General features: G+C 34.4%; 1 pseudogene; it reads left to right on the forward strand.

Moving 5' to 3' along the window:
* Positions 1 to 4333, forward strand: part of LOC117179603 — a 24116-nt pseudogene extending 19783 nt beyond the window's left edge.
* Positions 4334 to 7625: the final 3292 nt, after the last annotated feature.

A 7625-nucleotide genomic window follows, 5' to 3' on the forward strand; every position in this document is an offset into this window, starting at 1 on the left:
CTTTTCCAATTAAGCTATTAGAGGGATCAGAATAAGAACTCTTAATTCAAGAACATAACGCTAATTTTTAGCTAGGTGTTAATGGTACAAGTAATTATTTTCCAATTTTTAAATTTATCTGCTATATCATCAGAGATTGTACCTTACCGACAGTAGATCATTGGAAATATTTGAAATATTTTTGAAATATTTGGTAATAGTCGGGAAATTATTGAAATCTTTGTTTAATCTTTGAAATCTATCTGAAATTTTTTTCTAAAGATTTGATATCTTTGTGAAATCTTTATAAAATCTTTGGGAAATCATTGCAGCTTTTCTAAAATCTTAGGAAATCTTTGCAAAATATTTGGTAATATTTGTGAAATTATTGAAATATTTATGAAATCTTTGGGGAATCATTATTCAATATATGGCAATATGAATTTCATACCTGTATTTATTATTTACTAATGAGAATTTTTGTATTATTAATGTTCAATTCTTACATAGTACAATATAATTATACTAAATACAAATTGAACCCTTCAATATTATATATCTATGCCTCTGCCCCCCTTTAGAAAAAAGATAAAATAGTGAAGGCATCTCGCCCCATTGCACTTTAGAGAAAAATGTTCAACACAAAAATTCTAAAGACAGTTGCATCCAGTTTACAATTTCAGTCCTTGCAAAATTTGTTAAATTAGTCTCGAGAACGATCCTAATGTTATTATTGGTTATTATTGTCAGATAGAAACATCCTTCCTTGAAGAAGAGGTTTCACACTGGATGGAGAATGCAGCTTATGAAAAAGGGAAGAAAATTGTTTCTCAGCTCAAAGTGGTCAATAATGTTGTAGAGAGAGGTGTCAAGGAATAATTTGGGAATTTGAAAACCAAATAGTGATGAGAAAGAACTGAGAGATTTCCTAACTAAGCTTGGTACTAGGTTCAAGAATTTAAATGATGTTTATTAATGGGTAGTGGAACAGAGTGTTAGTTATAGGATAAAGAGGATCATAAAAATTGGTGATCCAATGAGAATAGGAATTTTCCTATAATTTTTTAGCCACTGCTCCATGGTAGATTTATGTGTGGAGGAGGGGGTTGCTCAATATGTCCCCTAGGGCTCCGCCACCTCTGTAGCTTACTGAAAGGTTCAAATTTAGCAGCACCATCTTACAAAAACAACCAAAGAGTTCAAATTTCTATTTTAACAGGAATTTCCGGTTCATAATTGGAATATTTTTAATTAATCTTATATTAAATCTCTTCAAATTGATGGCTACTTTGAGTTAAGGATGGATAACTTGAAAGAGAAATGGATTATCCTCGCAGGGGACCGAGCGCACTTGCGACTGCTCCTTTCTTAAAGTTGGAGGCTCGCGTAGATCCTCAAAAAATACTTTTAGTCTATACATTGGTATTAAGGCAGAGTTAACATTTTCTTCTCTAGTCTAGATTTCCCTTAAATTAATAGTTTCAATAGTCAACAAAACATGTCTCCAAACATAAGCAAGTGACAACCAATCAAAATCTAAGTTGGCCTTGACATAACCTTCCCTTGAGGATCTCGAGAGGTGTTGGTTCGAAATATCTATCATTTGTGTATCTGTATTCAATTGACAATTTCGAAAACGGAAGCCGGTAGGAAAGTAAAAATGCCGAAAGATTTAGTCGAGCTATTCGTCCGAAAAAATTTACAATTACTTCTCTATGGAAAAAATATCAGTGAAGCGGACGATCTTTGAGTGAGCATGGCCAAGAAACTAGATGGGAAAGTCTGCAAAAACGCTCTATGCGAAAATGTTCTCTCTTGAACAGAACCAGTGAAATGGTCACGGTTTGAATCAGTATTTCGAGTTATTACTAGTAAACCAGTGATTTCTCGAATTTGACTGGGTGAACCAGACGCCAAATGATAGATTCAACCAGTTATATAGGGCTTCACGCGGCCATGATATGAACCTCTAGCTGTCTAGTACACGCACAAAAGCTCTGGAAGTTTAGAGCAAGTGGTCGTAACCAAGCTAAATAATAAAAAGCGAATGTGATGCCGGACGTCATGATAAAAAAGGGTTCTCGATTTTTCTCGCGTGTTGCGTGTTATTGAAATCTGAATTTTAAATAAGAGCATCAATTAGATTCGCCTAAAAACAGTGATTAAAGAAGTGTGTAACGGAATTCTGTTTTGTGAAAATAAAATAAATAAATAAAAATCGCGATTAGTGAGAATGGATCAACAAGGGAGAATTTCACACAATATTTTGCAAGTCCTAGCAGCTATCACTAGACTTTTGGATCAAAAAGCAGCATTACTGCAAAATGTGTCACAGAAGAATCAGCCCGAAACTTTTTATGCTAATGTTCTTCCGAACTTATCACACAATATATTACGGACTTAATTGAACTGGAAGGATCTTTAGAAACAAGAGTATGGTTGAGGCAGTTAGAATCCACTGATACGTGACATCGTTTTATTTTTACTAATTATGCTCGTTATATTAATTAAAGCCCAGTGGGCACAAAATTTGGCGACGCTTTTACGACGTTGTTGCGACATGTTTACGACAAGTTTACGACATCCTATGTCCATGCCGTTAAGGTGTCTTTACGATATCGTAAATAAGTCGTATGATCTAACGATGTCTTTACGATATCGCAAAGGCACCGAAACCACATAGACATAGGATGTCGTAAAGATATCGTAACTATGTCGTAAAGACGTCGCCAAATTTTGTGCCCACTGGGAGTATCACTTCAAGTCAAACTTGGGTTTGACTTGAAGTGATAGCAACCCAAATCCCATTTATTGTTGTGAATGTTAAGTCTGGTTTTTAATAGCTAGTTTTGTAAAAGTTAGCACAAAAGTGATAAATGATCAGTGTCGCACCTAACCAGCTGACGGACGACAACGTGTATCACCAGATGACTATGTTAGTAAGTAGTGAACGTCACTGATTGAACCATTGATGGAAATCCACCAAGTGAACCAGTGAAATCTCACTGACTGTTAGTAACACATTCTTGACTGTTTAAAACAATGAGATTTCGCTGGTGTAGACTTTTCTTCTCAAATATATTAAAAGCTGATTCTATTATTGCAGAAAGGAATGTTTGGAAAATCTTTCCGGTCAAAGCGGAATTCAAAGGTTTAATTAAAGAAGTGAAATATCATAAAATAAATGATAAATGCCGTGCGTGTGACTTTTCGTATAGAATCAGGAAAGTGGCAATAACTGTTCAGACATAGAATTTTTAAGGAAACTAAACTGAAGTTTCAATATTAGAAATAATGTTTTAATCGGGAATGGAGAAAGTAGAAATATCAATTGTCAGCGGAAATTTTTTATTTTATAAAGCCTTGAAATGTAACAATCAATTCGGAAAAAAAGGTTTGCAAATAAAACTTATATGCTCAAAACCTGTTGAGATCCATCGTATCAATGATACTGGAAGATTAATGTTAGAAAGTTATCCAGAACATACTAGTCTAAAGAGCTTAAACATACTAAAAACGCTAAACATGAATATAAGCAGAAAACCTACATTCCCCTGATCCAAGAATAGCTAATTAATTATTTTTTTATTTATTATTATTCACATTTAATGAGTTAATCGAGAATAGACTACCATCACTCTTAAGGCTGATAGAAGGATTTAAAAGGAAATAATGATTAGTGACGGGTTTCAAAGTTAAGTGACATATTTGTACTTCATTGTAAGACACATTGAAACTGGAGAGATCTTCGTAGGTTAGAGAATTACAAAAAACCACGATACGAATTCTATAAACTTTTTTTTACTCCAATGGACCACATCGCGTGTACATTTTTAAACGAGGTAGTATTTGATGGGTTAATCGCTCTGATAACGGCATAGAATAAACGTTACTGATTTTATAAATGTATGTACTGAATTTTCAGAAAGCCCCGAAGCATGTAGCGAAATTGTGTATTTTAAAAAGCAACTACATTTAAAATGATTCTCAAACGTGACGAAGAAAGAGCAACAAAAATACTGCGAGCAATATCCTACTCGTCGCGCACTCCGAAAAAGGTGGAAAGGTTGAAGATTCGAAAGAGCTCGCTGAGTGTAAAAATCAGAAATATTTTTTTATTAATCTTTTGAAGCCGTATGGGGTTAAATTTGCAGACAAATCGACAGAGGAGTCGGAAGAATCACCATCATCGCGACCAGAAGTTGAAAACTTGTTCACAAAGAAGGAAGCCGAAGCTTGTTTAAGCCAGCTCTTGGGGACGCTTGTCCATTACTTAAACGAAGAAGCACAGAAGTTAGCCAAAGAGGCGAACATGATCTTAAACTTAGCCGATAAGCTGTTGCACGCGATATAAAAACGTTTTTTCTGTGCGGCTGTGTATGCAGAAACAAATTTAAAAAGGGAAGAATCCTTGAATCAAGTGCGATTGTTGAATGCAAGTTTCAAAATATTAAAACCTTGGTCACCGAACCACTTCATATGAAAGTAGATGAAGGGGGCTGATCGCTAGCGCAAAGATACATTATTAAAGGAAGCGCAATTCTCTACATCGTAAAGGATGATAAAATTCCGAAAGAAAAGGCGATTGATTTAGCTGATCTTATCGTTGTAGTGTCAACTCATTAACTTCAGGACAGCAACAAGAGGACATCCAATGAAAACCTTTCTTTTTGCGGTAAGTATATCCAAAGGGTATGACTCTTTTACCGCGTTTTCACTAACAATTTGAACACTTCTTAAATATCCATGAGTGTTCCCGTTACGTGAAACTCCCATCGAAACAGAAGCAGAAGCTGACATCGATTAAAGACAAGCACAAGATCAAGAAGGAAGTTTCAAATCAGAGAAGTAAACCCGGATAAATGTCAAAATATCTAGATAAAAATTCAAATACCTTGGGTGCAATAGGATACAATAATCTTAAAAAATGCCTATAATAGTGCATGAAAATGATTAATTATTACGGATGTGGACACAGATATCCATCTTTGGGTTTTGCCAATCGCAATACTAAACAGCAAAACCGACATTGGGAAATCTGCATATCAAAAGCGAGGACAGATTCTGCAGAAATTTTTGTCTAATCTGGACTGCAGAACGATCGCCAAAACCTCAAGCGCCTGAAGATGGAATTGAATTGTTTGAAATTGATTGCTAAATAAATGCTAAAAATGTAGCCGCAATCCTTTTTAGTAATTTACCATCAAATTTATAGTCTCACAAATGCGCCAAGATCGTACTCTGAAAGACAGGAAGTTGCCGTTCTTGCTTTGCAATTACAATAGCTTCTTCTAAATAAATTTCGGGAAGCTATTTTCGAAGAGAAAATCCTGCCATGCAGGAGGGAAACTACAAGAATTCTATAATAAGAAGTTTGACTGCGAGTGGTCATTATTATTTTTAATACAAACATGTTTATTTAAATAATTTGCTTAATTTTGCATGAGGCAATGTTCGTGTAATTTCAGGTCCATTCGCTTTCATAGAAGGAAATATGATAAGGCAAGAAGATAAAATTACGCAGCAACTTTAGTTCAACTCAAACATATTTCGAAGAGTTTTTAACAATTACAATTTGATGGGAGTAATTTTTTTCATCGATTGTCCTGGAGAAGAAGGAAATGGATTGGTTGAAAGAAAAAATGATTGTATAAAACAAAAGATAGGAAATATTGTTTAAAAATAAGTACAGGCTTTTAGGCAGAAAGGAACTCAGAAAATTTCAATTTCAACCGTCGACAAGTCAGAAAAATATACCTAATGGAATGGAAAAATTCGACGAATTCTTAAAACAAGAAAAAAAGCGTAGGAATAGTGAGAAAAAGAAATCCATGTGGAAAACGTAGCACAAAGTGATAAGTGTGAGAAAAAATGTGAATAAAATACAGTGCTAAAAAAACTCGATACGTGACTCAAGTAAATAAAATGAACTATTAGAGGAGCCACGTTAGATGTTACAAACGAAAAAGCACCGAACCCAGTTGCTTTCCACCGATTACAATTAAACCTTTTGCATTGTATTGCTAATGGTGTCTAGTAAAATGCTTTAAGAAATCTGTTCGCTGAAGGTACGGTAGTGGATCGACAATGATATATTGTCAAAAGAATGGGGATGTAGATACGACAACGAATTATTGCAGCCAGTCAAAATGTAGCAGCAACCAGCTCCTGAAAACGTGCTGAAAATAATTTGGTGTGCATGCAAAACAGGATGCGGATCAGTTTGCGGATGCGAAAAGAGTGGATTGTATTTCACTTCAGCTTGTATACAGTGCAATGGTAATAACTGTTCAAATCATTCTCTGCCAACAAAAATAAACGAAGTAGAAGACGAGGATATTTCTCAACATTTTGATGCAAGTATTATTCTTTCTGAGTAATTGCAGGAAGTGAACGTGAACGATGCTAATCTCATTTTTTGGCGAATTTCAGTTTTATTTCAAAGTCACACTCTCTACCATTTTTGCATGCACTGAAGTGATAAACTTAGGGTGTTGGATATTGTCACAGTACAATTTAGCAATAATTCCAATTTTATTTGAATTTGAGGTTCATTATAGGATTTTGAGATATTATATAGAATAATAAGAGATATCACTTGGATAACTGTATATTTCTGTACTAACACTACAAACGTGTACTTTTAATGTGCAAACTAGTTTTATTTCTTTACGAAATAAAGACATAAATGTATTACACATTTTTTTTAATGATTTGAATACTACTTTTATTTATAATACCAGAGAAAGATAAGCGGTGATATATCATCGCAATTTCTATAACATTATTACATCTATATGTAGCGCTATAAACCTTTTTATACAATTGTAATTAAAGTGATACATATGCATGCACCAAACAAAATTATCTACTTCATGTGTTTGTAAATAGTTCCTTTACATATAGTTTGTTCGATCGAAATAATGTAGTTCATTTAAATTTAATATATGTCTGATTTTTATTTCTTGGAATAAATTTACAAAGATTGTTTTTCCTTCTGTTCGAGTGGTATGGGATTTACGGTACTAGCGGTTGGCTTATTGTTCGAGCACGTATAGTTGTAAAATTTGGGTTTGTAGACATACGCGGTCGACAAGAATAATTACGGCAGGGTCAGAATCTTGTTATTAATTAAGAGACTCTGATCAAAGGTGCTTGAACGATCGGCGTGACCAGTCGGGTTTTTTGTGTGCGGTTAAAGTTGACGGTGTGACTGTATTTCACGATTGTGCGGGTGGATGTTCTATTACTTTTGGTAATTATTGCGAGAGCTGATCTCATCGATTGATTCTTGTGAGGACTGATCTGGATTGTCATGTGCTTATGGTGAGAGCTGATCTTTTCATCCATATCTCTTTCTGAACAGATTAATTTCACTTTGGCTTTGTTGTGCAAATCGAATATGTATGGATTGTATTGTTGTCTGCTGGTGAGTTTTCCTAATTTTCATTAGAATTTTGAAGGGCTCACTGAGTGAAGGTTCTTTCTGCCAGGAAATTAAACTTGCTTTGTGTTAACGAAAATCATAATTAATTTCTACTTGGCCCACCTCTCTCCTCTGATATGTTTTCCTAAATTTAATTTATTTACGAATTTACTTTTTGTTTGCTGAACTGCGTTTACATTTGTTGTAAATTTTATTGAAA

This window comes from Belonocnema kinseyi, chromosome 1 (assembly GCF_010883055.1).
Source record: "Belonocnema kinseyi isolate 2016_QV_RU_SX_M_011 chromosome 1, B_treatae_v1, whole genome shotgun sequence".
NCBI lineage: Eukaryota > Metazoa > Arthropoda > Insecta > Hymenoptera > Cynipidae > Belonocnema > Belonocnema kinseyi.